Below are 23,045 nucleotides of genomic sequence, written 5' to 3' on the forward strand. Positions count from 1 at the left end.
TATGGCCAAAACCAAGCACAACAGAACCAGACATTGAACCAAAGTGTTTAGAACCAAAATCAGAACGGGCAGGGCCAACAGAGAAATGATCAGAGTGGAGGACATCGAGGGGAAATGGGAATATTTTTGATACACAACCAAACACGTATTATAGCAGTAGCGGTGACTACACATCGGACGATGTGTTATTTTTGCGATAAGACAGCCCACGACAGGGGTCGGAACCAGTGTCTATTCCCGTGAATCAGAGAGAACCCTACGTAGAAATGAGAGTCGGGAATAAGGAGCACCGTTTCCTTGTAGATACAGGGGCACGGAAGTGTTTGATAGACCACCACTTGGTTCCGGAGATACCACTGTCGGGGCAGAAGAATGTTTCTGTAGGGTTCGCAGGTACACTAGTAATTAACCCTATGTCCGAAGCTGTCCCAATTACAATAGGACCATTTACGGAACAGTGTCCATTTCTTTTGACAGAGAATTGTGGAGAGAACTTGCTAGGATTAAATTTGTTGAGAAAATTGGGGGCAGTCATACATTGTACGGCAGATGGGGTGTTCCTCACGATGTGGCCTCACGATGCACCGGTGATGGAATTTATGTCAAAAGAGTTGCCAGAAGAGCTAAGTAGAGTACCAACCTGTCTGTGGGCAATGCATGATAATGATGTAGGATGCTTGAAAATAGAGCCAGCAAAAATAACTTTGAAAGAAGGTGTAACACTACCACGAATTCCCCAGTATAAAATTTCTGTTGAAGGTGAGAAGGGATTGAAAAGCATTGTTACTGACGTGGTGAGATTGGGGGTGGTTGAGGAAATTGCAGGAAGCACGTGCAACAGCCCGATTCTTGCAGTTTACAAGAAAGGAGGCAATGAGGTATCCTATTGTTTCATAATTGATCTGCGCGCATTAAACAAAGTGGTAGACCCACAATTCCCTTTGGTGCCAGATGTCACAACAATACTGACAATGATACCAGCCACTGCAGAATACTTTAATGTAGTTGATTTGAAGAACGCATTCTTTAGCATCCCAGTGGATAAAAGCAGTAGATATCTGTTCGCGTTCACTCTAGGAGGTCGATCATTGACATTCACACGCATTCAACAAGGATATACAGAAAGCCCGAGAATTTACAGCAGAGCGCTAAAAGAGCAGCTAGACATGCTAGAACTACCCAAAGGTTTCGTACTCTTGCAGTACATAGATGACTTGTTATTAGCTGCTGACACGAAAGAGATCTGCAAAGAAAGTACTGTATTACTCTTGACACATTTAGCGACCCATGATCATAAGGCAAGTTTGAAGAAATTCCAGTATAATCAAAAGGAGGTGTCTTATTTGGGATATCTACTTTCGAAAGAAGGGAGAAGATTAACACCAGAACGCATAAAAAGTATTTCTAGTATGCCTATTCCAAAAACTCAAAAAGGAGTGAGAGCTGTAATAGGCATGGCCTCTTATTGTCGGCAGTGGATCAGTAATTTTGCGTTGATTGTGAAGCCGATGATGAAATTGACTAAAAAGGATGCAGAGATGCCTTTGCAGTGGGATGAGGAATGTCAGAAAGCATTTGAGTAATTGAAAGTTGCATTGTGTGTTGCGCCAGTTTTAGGCACTCCCAACTATAAAAAGATCTTCAGACTATTTGTGAGTGAGAGTGAAGGATGTGCATTGGCGGTTTTGACACAGAACAAGGTGGAAGAAATAGGCCGTGGGGCTATTTTTCTTGCGCGTTGGACCCTGTAGCGCGCGCATTACCACGATGTTTGCGATCCGTCGCAGCGGCTGCTGCGTCAGTGAAACAAACGGAAGGAATGGTATTGGGGCACACTTTAATTCTGATGGTGCCATATGCTATAGATGTTCTATTAAATAGGACGCAGACGCAACACCTCACCTCAGCTAGACTGACAAGATATGAGCTCATCTTGTTTGCATCCCACATCCAAATTATGAGGTGTAGCGCATTGAATCCTGCAGAATTAATGCCACTGCCCATAGCAGAAATTGGTGACAACGAATCACCACCCCATGATTGTTTAATGATCACTGAAGAAGAAACAAAGGGAAGGATTGATTTGAGCGATATCCCACAAAAAGAGCCAGATGGGGAGTTATTTTGCGATGGCTCTTGTTTTAAATTACCTGATGGCACATCAACGGCTGCATATGCAATTACTACCCTAAAGAGAGTTGTAGAGAGCAGAAGGATCCCCTACAATTCGGCACAAGCCGCAGAAATAATAGCACTGACCCGAGCCTGTGAACTCTCTGAGAATCTGAACGTAAATATTTATACTGACAGCCAGTACTCCTTTGGCGTGGTTCACAATTTTGGCCGACTTTGGGCTGAGAGGGGTTTCTTGACATCACATGGAGCCAGGATTCAGCATGGCCCTTTCATTGTGCGATTGTTGTCTGGGCTCACGTTTCCAAAACGCCTAGCTATAGTAAAGTGCAAGGCGCAAAAGAAAGTAACATGAAGAGTGGGAGAGGGAAACGCGTTTGCAGACAGGATTGCGAAGCAAACAGCCACAGATTTGGGGAATAAAATGATGACAGTACAGACTGAGGAAGTACCTTGGATATAGAGAATGGAGTTGCAACAGTCAAAGAAATGCAGGCTGAGGCCACGACCGAAGAGATTCAGGGGTGGGCTAAGGGTTCTGCTGAGTTAGATTTGGAAGGATGTTGGGTGGACAAGGAAACAAAGAACTGGATGTTGCCAAATTGTTACGTAACTGCAATGGTTATATTGGCGCATAGCCCTACCCACATTTGCGCAAAGCAAATGGTACAGCATTTATCCACAGTATGGAACAATGAGCACATAAAAAAGAATGCAGAAAGGCTAGTGCAGAATTGTATCACGTGCCTGCAACACAATGTAGGAAAGGGAACCGTGACTCCAGCAGGTAGTTTCGGCCCACCCTCTATGCCGTTTGAGGTGGTCCATTTTGATTTCATAGACATGGAAAGGTGCCAGAACTACAAGTATGTGTAAGTGGTAATCTGTGCATTCAGCAAGTGGGTGGAGGCATATCCTTTAAAAGACTGTACTGCCATGTCCACAGCAAAAGTAATGCTGAAGGAGTATTTCTCCCAGTTTGGGTTGCCTCGTGTCCTGTGGTCAGACAACGGCCCCCACTTTGTGGGCGCAGTAGTGCTACAGATCTGTGCAGGTCTGCAAATAGAGAAGCAATTCCACAGTTCCAGGCATCCCAGTTCTGCCGGGCTTGTGGAGAGACACAACGGAATCCTGAAGTCAAAGATAGCGAAAATTTGCGCTGAGAGCAAGTTGAGTTGGGTGGATGCATTACCCCTAGTGCTGTTGTGTATGCGCACGTCTGTGCAGGCGAAGACTGGGCTCTCCCCTTATGAGATTATAATGGGGAGACCAGCAAACGTATGGTGTGCACCGCAGCCCAGAAAATTATGTGAGGTCGAGCATCCTTTGTTAAGCACTTACTGTGGACTTTTAATACAAAAGTTGCGTTTGATTCATCAGCAGGTGCAGGAGGCTTTGCCGATGCAATATACAGGACCGGGGCACTCACTGGAGCCTGGGAGCTGGGTGCTAATCAGAAACTTTGAACGGAAGGCAGCATTAGCACCCAGGTGGCGCAGCCCCTATCAAGTACTTTTGGCAACACAGACGGCCATCCGAGTGGACGGACGCAAGGCATGGATCCATGCTACCCATGCCAAAAGGTTCCCAGCGTCACTGAAAACTTTGCCTGATCCAGACGACGAGAAAAAGACAACGGTCCCGGAAACGAAAGAAACTATTGCCAGTCCAGTGCCACAGCATCAGCCTGAGCGAGAAGTGAAAGTTGAAACAAAGCGCAAACGGGAAGTGAAACTCGAAACAGAGCCTGAGGAGGCTGCCAGTAAGGGGGAAGGGCGAAAAGTGCCCCAACGTTGCTCAGCGGAAACAACATCACTGCCGAACGACACAAACCCTGCATTGCAAACACGAGCAGAAACAACGCGTGCACCCCTTTGGCGCCCACCAGTTCTCACGAATGCACCAAAGCCAGAGAAAGAAACTACATCATTGCCACGACGCCCATCGCTGCCCATCATTGTGCCACAGGCTGACACTGAGCCTGATACTGGAAATGCAAGGGAACTATTCACGGATCATACAATAGCAGGAGTGAATTGATATAATCTGCGGCCTCGACAGGCAAAGTGATCCACAGATCTTTGGTGCTTTTCTTTTTGGCCTTTGGTTCTACTCACGGACGGAGTAGGAACCAGGGGCGTAGAGGAGAGAAGTGTGAGAATTGTGCAAGTCGGACAATTCAAAACTCACCGCTCCTCGGTGCGCTTATAAAGTACATGTGTCAGGAGCCAGAGCAGGACAAGCTGGACGCACATAAGTGCTAAGGCTGATAGAGTACATGTGTCCTAAGCAAGAACGGGACAAGCTGGATGCACATGGTACTCTATCAATAAAGAACTGTTCAGAAATCATCTGAGCAGTGGGAGAAAGAACAACTAATCTTGCTCGGGAGTGGATAATGATCCAGGCAGTGAAAAGGCTGGGAGAATTGAACTGTGACATTTTTCGGTGAACTTTTCTGGCATCAAAAACGAGAGACATTCACGACGAACTTCGCCAGCAAGAAGAAGGATGATGAAGAACAAGTCAAGACCGATTTCAGCCTCCTCCTGCACCCCTGCTAAAAAAATAATAGATTTAGAGACTGTAAATTTAGGGAAAAAGCATGGTAAAAGGAATAAGGTACTGATTTGGACATTGGTCCTATGTTTCTTAAGTATGATAGTACCAACAATAACAGCTATTACACTATGGTTCCTGTAGTACATACACCCATTAGAAACACTTTTGCCAAAAACAGCTACTGAAAGCCCGGTTCATGTAATCACTGGTACTTTGCCCCCAATGGAAGAAAGACATAGAGAAGGTTACGGCAACAATACATTGTTGCTCATCATGAACATGACCCATGCGGTGTTAAAAAAAAAGATTGCTGGGTTTGTGCCCATTTACCACAGCACGGTGGGAAAGGGATAGGATGGTATGCACAACCATTGCCATTGATTTATTCCTGTGAAGTAACGTTAAGTGCAATGTTCTTTGGGAAATGGAACAAGAGTAATACGGGTCAGCTAGATGAGACCAATATGAATGAATTTGAGGAAGTAATCATGAGACCTGTGGGTTGTTCCATATTCCAAAAAGCTTGTGTATTTGCACTAGAACCCGTGAGAAAGAATACACGAAAAATAACAAGACTAGATAGATTACATAGGCAGAATAGACCAACCACGCCAGCAGAAAGAACATCAATAATTACATTTCGGATGGGGGATGAATGGAACAAAGATGCTGTGCCCCCTGCCTATGCAGTGGATCACAGCCCCAAACCTGCTCCCCTATGTCTACAGAAAAAGGGTTCCTATAAAGTAGGAACGTTTAGCAACTGCCTGAACATAGTGGTTTTAAAACATTAAATAGAACCTGTGTACGTGGGAGACCCTGTTTATTTTATATGTGGAGAAAAAGCATATCCATGGCTACCTAGGAACTGGGAAGGTACATGCTACCTAGGTCTACTGTTTCCAGGAGTGTTCCTCTTGGAGACAGCAGAAGTAGCCAGACGAACAAAAGGTAGAACTCAAAGGAGTAGTGAGGATGGAATGATAGCAATGGATATAGCCAAATCATTTATACCGTTCTTGTCCCAAATAGAAAACTCTTACAATATTCCACAACGGATATTTTATTGAATATAACGTTAGAAGAAAAAGGAATAAGACTGATGGCACTCCAAAACAGGATGGCTCTCGATATAATATTAGTTGATCGTGGGGGAGTTTGCAAGCTCGTAAAAACTGCATTCTGTGTGTATATAGATGACTACTCCCCTACGATATTTAAAGCGATCTCGAAATTATATGTCATAAGTTCCACACTCTCTACTGAAGCAGGGGGTAGGGGGATAGAATCCTGGTTATGGGGATTATTGCGGTCTTGGGGATGGAAGTTAATTTCGATACTAATGATGGTACTCGGGATATTCATAACATGCTGCTGTTGCATACAATGCTTACCAATAATATGCACTGAAATAACTGATGGATGTACTAAGGGATGTATGCACATGGTGTTGAGAGGAAAACAAACGCATGGCCGGAATAACGGAGACACTGAGGAAACAAAAATAGTAAAACAATTCATGGCGATAGACATTAATGATGGAAATGATTCAGATGCAGATACCCCAGACTCCTCCTCAGAAGAGGAGGATACAATGAATAAATAAGACATTTGGCACACGGCCAAAAGGAGGGTTTGTCAATCTGGAAAAATGAATACCCTTCATTTGAATGATAGACGTAAGTCGATGGCCGTGGGCCAACCGTCTTATGCACCGAATTGGAGAAATATGAGCTGCTATGCTTGACCGACGAGCAGCCATTTTAAATGTAGTAAAAATCGCCATTTTGCTTGTTAACCATTGCTCATTGCTTTCTGTCTAAAAACTGCTTTTCAGCTTGCAATTCTTGCGGATTCTGCTTACTCTGCTCAACTGTTAACATTGTTGTCTGAATATGAAAGGACAAGGTCGCGGGACTGAAGAGTTTGCTGAAACTCCTCATGAGTAGCCCAGAGAGGAATGCCCACGCTCCCTCTCTGTAGCCTTGGGAGGAAGCTGCAGGGCATTTAATCACTTCACAGCTGCCAGCCAGTCTCGTACGATGGTAGAATATGTTAGAATAATACAGTTAAAGGCTTGAATTATGCTTCTCTTACGGCCCCCCTTCGCAAAACCCTTTAGAACGTGTCGGCTCCCAGGACACGAATAGTACCTCATAGATAGCAAAGCTTGGAATGTGGTCTTTCCCCGTGTACAGATTGCTTCCAAGAACAGAACCACCGTGTTCTAAAAGATGCCTCTGCACTTTCTAAATTGCACATTGTTACTAGAATAGACATCGAAAGCATTATAATCGTCATACTCGTCGGATATGTCCATCGTCATCCCGAGTTCAAAGGAATTTAATACAGAGGGGTGTTGAACATGACTTTGCTGATTGTATGATATGCATTTTGTATATATGTAACTGATGTACGTAATTCGCTCTCTTGCGTCCCTCAAGGTCTAGGAAACTCACGTCGCAGGGCGTGAGATCAGAATTAGCCAATTGATACTATCTTTTGCTTGCAATAAACCCTAGCATTGGGAATTTGAAACCTTGTGTCTGGCGCATCTTTTCGTGTATGGTCATTGCCTTGTTTCCATAGCACGAGGGACCCCTAGGGGCCCCTTTCATTGCGACCTTGGAGGGCCTGGTATTTCCTCATTCAGGGAACCCAGACCCTGTGCATCCCCATTCCCATTTGAGCCCCACAGGGCTCAATGGGAATGGGGAGTATGCTAACAATGGGCCTGTTAATGAGGGGCCTGTTGTTAGCATGCTGGACCGCTTGCGGGACCCGCATGGACATCGTAATGAGGCGGTAGGGGGTTAACGGCACCGGAAGCTCTACCGGTGCCATTAACCCCCTACCGCCAGGGTCAAAATGACCCCCCATGTGTTTCAAAGCGCTTCAAGGCAAGGGAGGGAACAAGGGAAAATACAATGACATTCTTACAGTCCATGAACAGTAAGGATGTGAAATTAACTATAGTACTTGGCCTGATGACCTTTCAGATAGTGCAAGAGCTGAGACATAAATGAGGAAGGAGGGGGAGAGTGGGAATGAAATGGAATGAAATGGAAACAGACAGGTGACTACCGTACTAGGCCTGAGGTCATTTCGTGGAGACCTGGAGAAAACAAAGAGATGAGGGAGAGGGGTGCAGAAAGGTAGGGGAGGAACAAAACAAGAGACTATCTTACTAGGCCTGTGCGACATTTCAGATAGTGCTGGAGCGGGGGTGGGGAGGAAAGAAAACAGTAATGGGAGTGGGGAGGAGACAGACGAGGTTACTATCATACTAGGTCCAGGGACAAATCTGATAGAGTAAGTGCATAGAAGAAAGCAAGGGGAGGAGATAGGAAAAGGCAGAAGGGAAAGGAGAGAACAGAGTTAGCAGTCAAAAGAGTGGAAAAGCAAGGGGAGAGTAAATACAATTGCAGAAGTCAGTAGTAACACATAATGTTGCAAGCCAGGATACGAGATGAAGATGGGAACAGCATGATTCAGGGCCACCATGAGTACAAGATGCAAAGGAAGTCCAGCATGAGAGTTAAGAAAGGGTGACACACCATGAATGAATGAAGTCCATAAAAGTCAAATCCAGCATTGGCCACAATACGGTGATGGTGAAACCAGAATTTATCAAGACAGACTCCTGCAGAAGTAGTCTTGAGGGGATGAAGGGGGAGCAGGGTAGAAGAATCAAGCAAAACAGGCAACATCTGGGTGCGAGAATGGTGGGGGTACAAGGGAACAACACGGGGCGACCATAGGGGTTGGGGAAGGCTTGAGGGGACAAAGGTTGAGCATGTTTGTATGTGTGCATGTATGTCTTTGACTGTTTGAATATGTATGTTTTTGTGAATCTGTGAATGTGCTTGCATGTTGGGAGGAGGGTGGTGAGTGGTACCGGCACTATCAGAACACGTGCTAGTTTGTGGGTATTGGTGAGCACTGACTATGTATGTGTGGGTGTGTCTGTGTGTGTTTTTGTGCAGGTGTGAATGTTGGTACATGTGCGCATGTATGTATGTATATAATAGTGAATGTGCAGGTATGCATGGATGGACAGTAGAGGAAGGGGCTAGGAAGCAATAACACCAACACTGTTGCAGTCCTGGCATATATTTACTCTGGCTCTAGACAAGTGTTGCAGGAAAATGATTATCTTTTTTGCAACTGCTCAAGACAAGGTGCCTCATTACAAGTTTGCTGTTGCCTGAAAAAAGTGGTAGCCATTCTGTTACTGCCACTTTTCCCACACTGCCAAATTAAAATTCTTTATTTGAGGAAAAGGGGCAGATTCACCGCCAGGTTCTTGCTGCAGGCTACTCCTTCACTTTACCTCCAACGATTTGTGGTTAACCACCTGTAAATCTGCCAAAATCCCCATGGAGTCATATGGATTCCAACAATGGGGAGCTACCACCGTGTGTAATCCCAGGTATTTCCGTGGGACCAAGTGGGGGTCACGGTAACTGAGCTTGCTGGTATTTTAGCAGATTTAATGCCATAATACCAACAAAATTGTAATGAGGCCCTTTGTCTTACAAGGCATTGCTGAAATATAATTTCACAACCATCAGAACAATTGCCTTCTTACATTGGTGATGCTGACTTAATTATGCACAGCCAACCTGAGTGTGTCCTTACAGTGGAAATGCTGACATTTAGGGCCTGACTCACAGAATCCATTGCAGAAAAGGCGCATGCGCCAAGGAGGAGTGTGTGCCAGCCGTGGTGCAAAGAAACATTGCATGGCACTCATATTCATGGATTTCCCGAGGCATCACTAGCCATGGCGCAAGGAACATGAAGCAGCGCCAGTAATGTCCCAAAATGTCCCCACGCGCAGTAAAAAGCAAGTAAAATGTCAAACACGGCGCAAGCCCCTGTGCCATCCCTGAACAAGCATACAGCACCCCCAGCCAAATCGCGTGAAAACCTGGTGCGGACGACGTTGGCGCTGAGTTTACACACAATTTCGCTGGGGTGCAGACGGGGTATGAGCTGAGTTACCACACAATTTGGTTGGGGTGCGGACGGGGTACACGCGGAGTTTCCATGTGATTTGTCTGGGGTGCGGACACCCACACCCCAGCCCCCATTTTCCCAGCCAGCAGGCAGCCCCCACTACATGGTACCCCTTAGCCCCCATCACCCCAGCCTGCAGGCATCCCACAACACCTGTGACACCCCAGCCCCCACAACCTGAGATGCAGGCATCCCCCGCCACATGGGACACCCCCACCCCAGCCCCATAACCCGCCCTGCCACCCTGGAGGCAGCCCCAACCACATGGGACACCCCTAGCCCCCATCACCCCAGCCTGCAGGCAGCTCCAACTACATGGGATACCCCCAGCCCCCATCACCCGTGACGGCAACCTGCAGGCAGCCCCCTCCAGACTGGACATCACCTGCATGCTGGATGCTGACATAGTGACACACGTTAACTCCATCCATGGCGTGTTCAGGAACTTGCTTCTTGTGTAGTGACACCACCCTTAGCCTCCTGTTCATAAAATATCCTGCAAACACCAGAAAAAACATGCACTTGGCCCACAAGCTTCAGATCACACGCAATTGCTGACTGCAATTACTGACTGCAACCATATCCCAACATACACATCACAAAAGTGTATGTCAAAGTGAGGCCTTGCATGCCATGTGACAAAGTAATGTCAACCATCCACATGTACAAATAATCACATCGTGACAGAATGTAAAGCACCCTCGATTTGTGTCATATGAAGAGACATTGGCCTGGCTTGTCGTGGCATGAGCGTCAATGAGCACGCATCACCTGAACAGATAACCTCAGAAACACACGAGTGACCCTCCCATGTGTGAAGGACATGACATGACATACAATCAAATGACATGTCATTCAGAATGCACATGTACACAAGTGTCCAAAGTGCTAAAGAGTCCCGGGAGGGGGAAAAGAGTGAAGACAGACACAAGAAACGTGTTTGGGAAGGTGACATTGAGACGGTGCCAGTGCCTAGGGAGTGGTGATTGATGAAATGTGGTTGTGGAGGTGCCAGTTCAGCACATGTGAAGGACATCATAAAAAACACACCCAAAAAGACAACAAAGAAAATCTGCCCAGCTGGTGTCAATTCCAAGCCTATGTGCAGTCAGGAGGTGCTAACTGTTGGTAGGTGTCTGTTGGCATACATAAAAACAGTCTAAATTTTGGGCATGCCTGGGAGCCAGTGCTGGTAACATGCGAGGGGATTTTTTGCCAAGTTCAGAGGGTAGCAAGCTGAACATAGCAGATTCACACAGGACTTCATCAGGGCAGAGGAGTACCAAAAGTACAAGCACGGAGGAAGACTTAAGTAATGATTGAGTACATGGCAATCATACCGTGCCCTATCCACCAATACTGCAGCATTGTTCTGTCCATGTGTAAAACCATACCAATTGAAAAGAGGTATTGCAAAGCAAGAAGTCCAACTACATGAGAGACAATGAAATAAGTACAAAGACATGCTGGTGAAGGGCAAAGCACGACATGTGCGTTACACTAAATCAAGCAAATCCTGGCCCAAAATTAAAAACATTTTACACTCCCATCACTCACCCCACCCACCACCTTCCCAAACACAGTGAGGGACAATAGAAATTGATGCTGCACATATGAAATCAAATGCCAATACACTCTGCACACTCCAACTCCACCTTGACACCCATCCACTGATCATGCACACCAGAATATTCCCCATGCAAATGGATGTCAAACATGACACATGCATGCACGTGTGCACACATATGATCAACAATGTCCCTTAGCAGGGACACATAACAGAGTAAGGAAGAGTCAAACTTTGAAAAAATAAAAGATCAAACGTCACTGGGAACAAAAAAATGAAATATATTTTGAAGTAGTATTAACGGCATACATATTTTTTAGAAAATAAAAAGGTGCATGAACAAACAAATCAAATGTAAGAAAATCCAAATGAAAATCCAGTGTACGTAAACAAAAGATGGAAAAGCCACAAATAAAGTCCATGTCCATAAATTACTTCCAGAAAGCAAATCCAAATAAAAAAATACAAATAAAAAAGACATTCCAGCATGGTGAACACAAAAGTAGGGAAGAAAATGAGAACTATGTACAAATGAAAGAGGACCAATGTCCCAAATGCACCCCAAACCATGAAATAAAACTCCACAAAATGACACACCAAACAAACTATTTGCAAAAAGCAGAGCACAGTCCAAACATGCCAAAAATAAAATATAAAATTAAAAGGAAACTTATACCTAAATAACTATATACAATGGCAGTGGGCTAGTCCTTCTCCTCACCATGCTCCCTCAATGTCTCGGCCAGGGCATCATCGAACACTGCTTCCAATTCCCCTAGGCAGGCCTCTGCTCTCACCTCGAAGGCTTGCAGGGACTCCAATATGCTCATCTCCCACTCCCTGCAAGTCTCCTTGAGAACCTCAGCCCGCCTCTCTGCCCGATGCAGTGAAATCCCTACCCTGGCCATGGTGAGTCTTGCCACCTGTGTCCGCTGCCGCTCTGCCCAATCTGCTGCCCTGAATGCTCCAACATGGAAGACATCCTTTGGGTAAGGTCCATGTTTGCCTCCTGCCAGATGGCTGATACCTGCCTCCCTGAGATGCCATGCCCTGAGTTTTGTCGCCTCCTACTCCGAGCCTGCTGCTGCCAAATAGCCAGTGCCTGCTCCTTAAGGACAGCCTCAGGGATGATGACAACCCCCGGGGCCATCGTGCACGTGCCCTGCTCCGTGGTGCCTGCTCTCCCTCCATTGCCACAGCTCCTGTCGCCGGCTGGATCTGCATGGTGACCACTTCGGATGATCCAACTTCGACTCCAAATTCTGGCAGGAATGTGATCTCCACCAGACTGGTTGCCGGGGTTGGGACAGGTACACAGGGGGCCCTAGTGGTATTTTGGGCCGGAAGGCGGCAGGGAAGATGACTGGCACTCATAGGAGGAAGACGAAGAGGGGGTTGCATAGGTGGCATAAGTGGCCAGCCCATGCACCCATTGTGAGACTAGGAACTGAGCAAGCCAGTTCAGGAGACGCCAGACCACATTGGGATGATGTAAAAATGGTGCCTGTATGCCTCGAGATACCGGCTAGCAATGGTTCCACCCTGTCTCAGATGGCGACATCCGCAGGTATTGGTGTTTCCATTTGTGTGGAAACATCCGCCACCTGCAGGTGTATCCAGCCTGGGGCATGCCCGCGGGTGCATACTGGTGAAGGCGCAGACACAGGGGCAGGATTAGGCACAGGCCCCTCCACTGCGAACTGCACTGCCTCCTGCCCCTGAGTCTGGACTGCACCAGACACACCCACCTTATCACCCCTGCTGGGCCCCATGGACTGGGCTGATGCGTCCTCCTCCTCCTCCCCCGCCAACCTGAATGCCTCTACACCATCTTCCACCTTGGATTGCCCCTGTGCGAACTCACCTGTCCCTCCCACTGCCGAGGAGTCCATGATCACATTCACCCTCTTGGACCTCCTCTCAGCAGCTGCAGCCATTGTCTCTGATGCAGCACCAGTCTCCTCGCTCCCCGAAGATGAATATACCTGGGAGGATGACTGGGCCTTGCGTCTGATCCTGGTGGAGGCATCCCTGCTGCCTTGCTGCACAGCACCTTCACCGCCCTCTTCTTCCAATTTTGCTGTGGATAGGGAGACATAGAACACAAACATCAGGGTACTGAACATATGTCTGTTAGGTACAAAACAGCTGCATATGAGTTGCACTGGCAAAGCTCACAACCATCATCACCCTCCACAACACACAGGTACGTGCAATTAACACACATCCACAATCATGTCTGTCCTTTACAACAGACAATCACATCCTTGGACAAGGCACTGTCTGCCCCTCAAAATTGTGCATGCCCCTCACATGCATCATGGGCCATACACATTTCATTCACACACATCACCTAACAGTCATGAAGCAGGCCACAGAGCTTTCACATCAGAGTGCAGTCAATGGCCTCATTACGGGTTTGGAGGTGGCCATGCCGTTTTTACCGCCGTATTGAGACCCAATGTCAAGTTGCCAGCCTAGTCAAGCACACATTCAAATAATCCAGTAACATCCATCCAGGAGTGTTGGCCAGTCACACACTCACTTCTCAGACACATGCACATGTACAACATTCATGTCCATGATGTTGCCGACAGCACCCATGTGTCACACCTCACACACGGCCACGTCCACACACATGTATGCAACCATGTGCACATCGTTACATGCTGCAGCACATCACACTTTGCAACAAAAACACCTTTGATGTCAAAAATCCTTAAATGGACACAAATGCAGCACTCTCTGGGACATGCACACAGACATCCATAAAGAGGCATACCTGCCGTAAGGTCAAGGTGCACACACCAACCACACATCAACATGCACTGTGGAGGACACCAACTCATGGACACTTACCAGTCAACTCTAGACGGAGCTGCAAATCCATGACCTGGGCATGCAGCGCTGAGTTGAACCGCTCCAGGGCCACATGTTGTCGGTGCTCAACCGGACCCCGTGCCCCTCTTGGTTCACACCAGCCTAGAGGAAGCACTGGGCCTTGTGGTGGGTCCTGGCTTTGAAGTCCTCCCAGCACTTGTGGACATGGTGATAGTCGTGGGGTACCACCCCCTCTGCATTAATGGCACCCACGATCTTAGCCCAGATAATCTTCTGTCTTTCCTTGCTGACTTGCGTTGGTCTGTGAAAGAGGGCATCATAATGCCACAGGACTTGCTCCACCAGAATGTCAACTTCTCTTGCACTGAAGCTGAAAGCCCTCTGCCTTGCTGGGGGGGTTGCCACTTTCCTCTGATGATGTTGATTCACACATGGCAACCCCTGAGGCAGGTGTGGGTGGGCAAGGTGGTCCTGTGGCTGGGCTTTGGAGAGGTGGTCTGGCACGTTGGGAGTCTTCTGGATCAGCAGAGGTGGCAATGGCTGTACAGCAGGCACCAAAATTGTGATTGCGGAAAATGCATGTTAGCGTGAAATCAGAGGAAAGGGCCTAAGCATGTAAGATAAGTGACACGTGTTGTATGTTGGGCGTGGCGTTCAGGATCTGGATAAAATATTGCGCAGGAGACCATCACACGCTTGGGTGAGTTATAGCGGATGGAAGTGTGGACTTCGATTCCATGCGATATCTTCACTCCTGTGACCGTGCAAGCTTTTTGTTTTTCGTGGGGGATTTCCCTACATGCACATGTGTGTGTACTTTTAGAGGCTGACAATGAGTTGCGTATGCATTTTGCATACTGTGGGTGCCCCTGTGCATTGCATAACCCCTTACTTAAAATTACAATAGCTTACATGTCCTTCGCGTATTTTATGTGTTGCTGGGTGCCACAGCGTACTGCGTAATGTTTGTTCTTTTCACATGGGGTACCGAGGGGTACACATATTTTTCATTTTTGGTGTGCCTGTGTGTTACACGTCCATTATTTTCCCCTGGGGTTACATTTTTTTCAACCTGGGGTTACATCGAGCCTTGCAGGAGCACACTGGTACGTTTAACATCATGTACACTACCCCCTCACTGAATTGCCCAGGACAATTGATAGCTGCTCCTCCCATTGCACCATTCCATCAGTGCCATGAGTGGGAGTGAAACAAGTGGGAAGGGTGGCAAAGGTGGCCAAGGTGCCCGAGGCCATCCAGGGAGAGCTATGCCCCCACCCAACAGGGTCAGGGAGATGCAGCTGATGCTGACGTCCCCAGCACCAGGGTCCAGGAGAAGCATTGCCATCTGCTGCCCACACCAGGCAGGGTCAGGAAGCTGCCGGGGCAGCTGCAGCAACCACCACCCTGGCTCAGGGTCACCCAGCCAGGCCTGTAGTGGTCCCGACCCAGGCCCGCAGAGACCCAGGGGCAGATCCCCTCCTCACCAAGGGCAAGAGACGTGCGGATAAAGGTCCTGGCACCAGCACCCAGCATCATGGAGCAGCATTGCCATCTTCTGTCCACACGAAGCAGGGTCAGGAAGCTGCAGGGGAAGCTGTAGCAACCACCACCCAGGCTCAGGGTCACCCAGTCAGGCCTGTAGTGGTCCCGGCCTAGGCCCGGAGAGACCCAGGGGTGGGTCTCTTTGTCTCCATGGGCAAGAGATGTGCAGAGAAGGGTCCTGGTACCAGCACCCAGGGTGCTGGAGCAGCATTGCCATCTGCTGACCACCCCAGGCAGGGTCTGGAAACTGCAGTGGCAGCTGAAGCAACCACAACCCAGGCCCAGGTTCACCCAGCCAGTCCTGTAGTGGTCCCTGCCCAGGCCCACCGAGAACCAGCAGCGGATGTCCTCATCTCCAAGGGCAAGAGACATGCAGAGAAAGGTCCTGGCAGCAGCACCAAGCTACATATGCCTACAGTTCCAGCATCAGTGGGTGATGCCACAGCCCAGTCCATCAGTGCTCCAGCCCCTACTGACCCAAGTGGTCCCAGCCACTCAGAGTCTGCATGACCTTGCAAGAAGGCAAAGCGTGCAGTAGGCAAACAGGCTCAGACCCAAGGCACGGCACAGGAGACCCACATATCGAGGAAGAGGAGCTTCAGTGGTGAGGAACTCCAGATCCTCATGGACTACGTGCGGGAACATGAACGTGACATGCTTGTGCCGTCTAGGTGCACACATATGCCTGCCGGAGTATGGCCCACTAGTAGCGCATCACCAATCGAATCAACGCCTTCGATAACGATAAGCTGGGTGCCAACTACGCCTCTACTCTGGTGACTGGAGGTGGGTCACCACGAGAGGACGAAGAACTCACTCCACATGAAGAGATCATTAGTGATATGATTGATGTGGAGCAGATCCAAGGCGTGGCAGACCTGTCAATTTATGAGGGAATGTCTGGTGAGTGGTGATGCGTGTGTGTCCAGGACATGTGTATGTTGCTTGGATGAAGTGTAATGATTGTCTGGTAGTTCTGCCTGCATTTACATGACTGCCATGGATGCACCATGTCATGGTGGACAGACACATGCTTGTTGTTCTGCAGACTGCATACACACGATGTGCTGCACACCATGTCAATCCTCGTCACCACACCTGCTCACTCCTTACATGTCACTCCCTGTCCAGCCTCTCTGGGCCCTCTTCCTGCTTCAACCTGTGATGGTGGATAGCCTGAGAGATAGACTGAGATAATCTTCCAATCCACACTCGCTTTCTCTCCGCACATCTCTGACGTCTCTGAGAGGCCACCCTGCCAGCTGCACCTCCTCAGAGGTATTCTTCCTTTCCTCTCCTTTCCCCAGCAGCTCACTGTCTCCAGAGGACTGGTCATTCCTATGGTGGGGTACTGCAACTGCCTCTACTAAGAATTCTGTCCTTCTACTCTCTTCCCTCTGCAACTCATCCAGAACTGGACTGTGGGAATTGTCCTTTTATCTTGGGGCCAGGTATTGCATCTCCCTAGGATTGTGTTGATGGCACTGGCTCCCAGTGGCTACGAATGTTCATTTCCAAACCCTGTGCATTGTCCAAAGGCCTTATGGGTCCTGGGGTCACAGTTCCTTCAACTCCATCTTCCAAATTCACTTCCTTCTCATGGTCTTTGATCATCCCTTTCCTACTCCCTCAGAGTCGGTTACTGCTCATAGCAATTAGTTGGTGGTTAATGTCTATCTTCGGCTGGGGCCTCCCTCTGGTACAGCCTCCCTGCCTTAATGGAACTGAAGGTGAACCTTCTCTGGGTCTGGAGGCACTTCTGATGCTTGCTCGTTTGCTCTGCGTTCTCCCCTCCTCTCCCCTGCTGGAGTACTGGATGACTGAGAGAATGCACTAGTCACCTGCCCACACTCTGATCTCTGGCACGTTCCTCTGAACAACCAGTTGAACCCATGCACTGACTCCTTGCCATACCCCGCACTCGGTGGCTGTTTACTGTATCCCTACGACCCTCTACCAACAATTGACACCTGATGTCTGCACTTACACTTCCAATGCCACCAGCTCACAGCATTTTCATTACTGATTATGTAGTTGTATTTTATTTGGATGCTGTTCCCTTGTACTGCACTGCTCACTCCCACTTCCAAAACAAGGTCTCACCTTCACCATGCCTATTCACTCGCGTGATGTCAATGTGACATGGCCTCATGGGATGTGTGTGTCTGGCTTCACTTTATTCCACCACTCTTGCATCATAGCACCTTGTGACACTTGTTTGTATTGAGTTTGTGAATTACATGTCATGTCACATCCATTCAGGCATGGCTATGCTACGTGGCATATGTGTATTTGCATCAGTGATGATGGTGACTGAATTATGCCAGTCAGGTGCTCGTGTGTGAATAAGGTGCTATGCACCATGCACTACATGTGGTATATAGCCCTTCCACACACGTCCATGGCTGATTTCATTCTACCCTTCACTTGCATTGACACTGCGTACATGCAGGAGTTTGTGACATGGCAGGTTAATGTGGTACATGACGACATTGTGATGCCTATGGGTGTGCTCTATGCTATTTACATGGGTCTTCATGTATTTTTCTCTGTTCATGTACAGGTAATGAGGCACTGGCTGCAGAGGAAGAGGTGGAGGAGGAACAGGATACTGATCCACAAACAAGCACCAGTGGAGGACGTGGTGTGGCAGCCCATGATGAACCACTGGTGTTACAGTCCATCCTGGGCCGGAATTAGTATGAGTCGGCCTCTGATGATACCTATTGCTCTGGTGGGGAACCGGACTTTGATTCCTCTGTGCTGTCACAGGTGAGTGCCTCGAATGTGGGTGCTGTTTTATCCCAAATGTCTGAAGGGGGAGGGACGACGCCTCACAGGGCCAGTCAGTGTTGGTACATCCATCTGTGGTGGTTACCGCTGCAGGGTCATGCTCCAAAGTATTGACTCCTGGTTCTGGGCCAGCTGATCAAGGGAGGAATGCAGTCCTGCAGCCACAGACAGCGTCATCACATCAAGGGCCAGTTTGTCTTGGCCGAGGCAGGCGTGGGGTCCGCCAACGCGGTGGCTGTGTGTTAGCTGGCGATACTGTGTGGGAGCAGTCCATGTATGTTGTCACACAATAACATGAATGAATATATGTCTAAGCCATCTGCTTGACCTGTTTATGCTCTCGGAAAGAGAATACTACTTGGCGAGCCCAATGAGGCTGGAGCAATCCAGAAGACCGATGCATCCTGAGTAGAACATTAAAGAGTCTGTTGCCTACTGGGATAGCAAGTGAAAACAATTACCCCACTATTGGTCATGAGATCAGTGTGGCAGGCATCTAAGAAGATCCTGAAATTCGTTGGGTGTGACATAAACAGTAGAACATGATACAAAGAGGGTGATGGAGGAGGGATGGTGACCACCTGGCAAAGGCTCCAAAAGGAGAAGCAATTGAGTATGGTGTACGCGTAGAAGATGTACCTGTATCTTTAATGACAGCAAGGTTTTCTTGAGACAGATTCTATTGAGCAAGTCCATAACCCTCAAGCCAAAATGTCTCGTGGACCAGGCTGATAAGGAAAGCAATTGAGGGGAGGGATGAAGGGTCTGACTGTTGAGACAGAAGATATGGCCTCTACTCCATGAGGAAAATGAACTACAGCATGGGCAACATTTCAAAGGTTAAAACTGTTTAGCCCTTGGTGCACTTTCTTTTTACTCCTACAGTACATCTAACATGTGCTTACAACAAATAATTTGAGAACATACAATAATAAACAGTTGTTATATTATAATAACACACGTTTTAACATTGGCACCATACTCATAATGAGGCCACCGTGGCATTCAGGGGACAGTGCCAGCCGGATGGGCTTTTCAGTTCTGACCTGCTGTCCCCATCTAAGGATTTCTTTATTTTTCCAGGAAAGGTTTACCATGTTACCATATTCGATGTAAGATATTAAGATATCAGAAACCCTGTGCAAGCAATACGTTCATAACACACACTTCCACAATTGTGTTTTTTTAATCTTTGCAGGTCATGTTAAACATCCAATGTATTAAAAGAATTTTCCTTCGTATTTATTGCAAGACCCTTCCAGTTTCTATAAATGCAGGCACTCCACCGGTTCCATCCCTCTCTGCTGTTGTTTGATGAGTTTTTTTTTTCTCTAGCTATTCTGATTTTAAGACTTATCACTTCATAAGAGATTGCCAATTCTTGTATCATGTGTAATGTGTAGCTCCAGCTAACTCAAAATTGCTGCAATTGCAAAATTATATTCTGCACTTGTTCTTGCCAATTTTCCGAGCACGGTTCTGCAAGAAGTGCTCTGCGTATTCTGCATAGTGATGTGATCCACTGATTTTCAATCTTCGACAATTTAGCACACTCACCAGGGAGCCCCTCAAAAGGCGCCAAATACTCTATACCCCCTCCCCAGTCCCTCACGGAGTCACCCACTCCAATCTGTCTCAACGCCTATCAATCCCCTGTGCTGCTTGATTTGTTTCAGGTGAAATTGTATTCATGTGTCCATTGCAAGCAATGCTATTCAATAAGGAAATCCTGACAGACATTTAAACCATGATCTCAAATGCGCCCTGGCACGTTCAACCATAAATCCAATCCAATCAAGAATGTGTTTCTCCTTTAGTATGAACCTTTTAAGTGCTTTCCTTACGCACGGTTTGTTTTGGTATTTTATACAGCATGGAGTGTAGGGAGCATGGACCTAGGTGTATCACATTAGGCTGAATGACTGGTTGGTTTACATGCATAAGCCTTCACATATCAGGTAAGCATGAAATGATAAGACATTTTCTCAACCTTTTTGAAATGTGCTTGGTATGTGCGGGAAAGAGGTCAGTGTGTGAAAGAAGCAAAGAAAGTGCAATAGATCATATCACATGCACACATTCGATCACGTGTTCAATGGCAACAAGCAACCCTTCTGTTATAGGTTCATGAAGCAGTTATGGTCAAGAATGTATAGATTGTTGGTTTTGAAGAAAGCTCTTCACTAGTTCCATTGTGATTGGGAGGGGGAGTCTGAGCCCGTGTAGGGCCTCCCATTGGGAGAAGCAAGCTTTGGTGCCAGAGGTTATGACGAGCTCCTCAAGGGGCAGTGGTCCATAAACAATCAGAAATGTGTGGGTGCAAGAGGGGCGATCATCATGATCTGCAAGAAACCCCAGTGATGTGTCCAGACTCTTTTGAATGGGGTGGCCCAAGTGGGGCAGTGAGTTATGCAGGGGTGGCATGAAGTACGAACACGCGCGTGTGCGCGCACACACACCCACGCCCCCATCATAGTTTAGAATAATGGGGTGGCACCTGGGATGACCAATCAGATTCAAGGTGTACCGCGTGCTACCCCAGGCCTCTCCCTGGACACACCGCTGAGAAGCAGCCCAAAGGGCGTGGTTTTTCAAAGCTGCTACTTGTGAACAATGCAGCTGAAACGCTGAATGCCCAGACACTTTTCCCGGATGGTCATTCTGTAGTTGAATTCTTAGATCAGGCTTTTTGTGGCCTGTGCAGTGTGTAGATGATCTTGGGAAGTTGATTTTCTTTCAAATTTGTGGAGTAGCACAATGCTAATCAATCAAATCAATAATCTAAAGTCATGTTTTTTTTATTATAAATGCGATCTTGAGCATTTACTGCAGTTTACAGAAACAAGAATGATCATTCTTTTTAAAAGTTGCATTCTGGCATTTCAAGCGGCATTTCCAAATGTATATAAACATCTATTAGGGAGCTTAAGCCTTCATCCAAAGCATGTTGGCATGTGCACAAACGTGAGACTGCGAGAACATGTGGACTTGCCTTTTAGCTTCAGTGGCCAAGTCTGATTATCCGATTCTGATGCAATCACCTGACCTTTGACAAGTGGTTCAAGACCCTTGCCCAACAGGCACATTCCCCATGGAAACATACATGTTGCTTAGTTTGCTGAAAACAAATTCCACAGAAATGAAATGGCAGGATTGTTTAGCAGAAAACGAAATAGAAAACTACTCACTTGAGTTTGTTCAATTACTTTTTCTAGAAAAAGAGCAAAAAAAATGAGTATTCCAGATTTTCTTTGCAAACTAACTGAAAACTGTTCACTTTGTTGAGAAAATAAATCCCCAGCAAAAATCTGCTTTCTGCTGTTTGTTGCAGCAATTTGAAAACCAAAGAAAACATTTTAACACAATGGACTTACAGCAAATGTACTGATTCATGTTCCTTTTGCCTGTCAACAATTCCACCAGAGGGTTCTCCCTTAAAGAATTTCGTGTTTTAGTTTGGGCTATTAGGTATCACTTGCGACGACTATAAGCCACAACTATTGTAGTGAAGTACATAAAGGGAGAAATGTCAAATTGCACATGAGGAGGGACACACACGCTTTTAGACGTTGTTTGGTTATTGGCCCACCCATTGACTGCCCATGACAATGCTAATCCCTGTTGTCATTCCCACCCAGTTCTTGCCTCTTCTGCCCAAGACATGTCTTACCATCAAACTTTGCACTTGAAATGCCTGCCAGTGTTATTTCAAAGCAATCTTCTTAGAGTTAATGACTTAATTGGAGTTGTAAACTCGCTACTAGTGTAATACAAATGTCGTAAACAGGTCTGCCTCCAGTGACTGACTTTATATGCGCTATGTGTGTCCTTCACTAAATTCCTGTTAAAAACAATCATTTGCAAAGTCAACCGCCTTGGCTTGTGTATAAGTATTAGGCATCTGGCCACTGCTATTGGATGCCAGGATACTTGCACCAATGTGCAACTCCTAATTTTGTCTGTGCACAATAATGCCAGTATTGCCAATTGGAGCAAGCATGTTGGTGAGGCTATACAAATGCCAATGTTTGCCACTGTAAAAACTCATTCACATTGTCTGTTACCAGTAATGCCAGTATTGATATGGAAAGAAAACAGGTAATGTGTCTGTGCTAATGTATGGTAATATTGCCATTTATCAAAGTATGCCTGCTTTATAAAATGCTCATTTTGGCTGTGCCAATTAATGATAATATTGCCGTGTAAAAAAAAATGTCCATGATCTGCAGCAATAGTCCATTCCCCATCACAAACACATGGCTGGCGAGGGGAACCTTATAGACTATGCAAACCTTATAAATGGACTGACACAATCACTCATTCACATACTTATTCCAAACCCTGCACGCATAAATACACATGCACACTCACTCTCACTCACTTACACACTTACATGACCTAATTCAAACCGAATCTCTCTATTACACACATACATTCACAAAAACATGCACACACACATGCAACAAACACACACGCGCACACACACGCACATACGTGGGTTGCTTTTAAACACTTACATTGCCTTGGGCAGAAGCAGCAGGGCAGTGGCCTCCCTTCACACCTTCCATTTCCTGCCCATTGA

This window comes from Ambystoma mexicanum, chromosome 3q (assembly GCF_040938575.1).
Source record: "Ambystoma mexicanum isolate Mex_15411 chromosome 3q, UKY_AmexF1_1, whole genome shotgun sequence".
Taxonomy (NCBI): Eukaryota; Metazoa; Chordata; class Amphibia; order Caudata; family Ambystomatidae; genus Ambystoma; species Ambystoma mexicanum.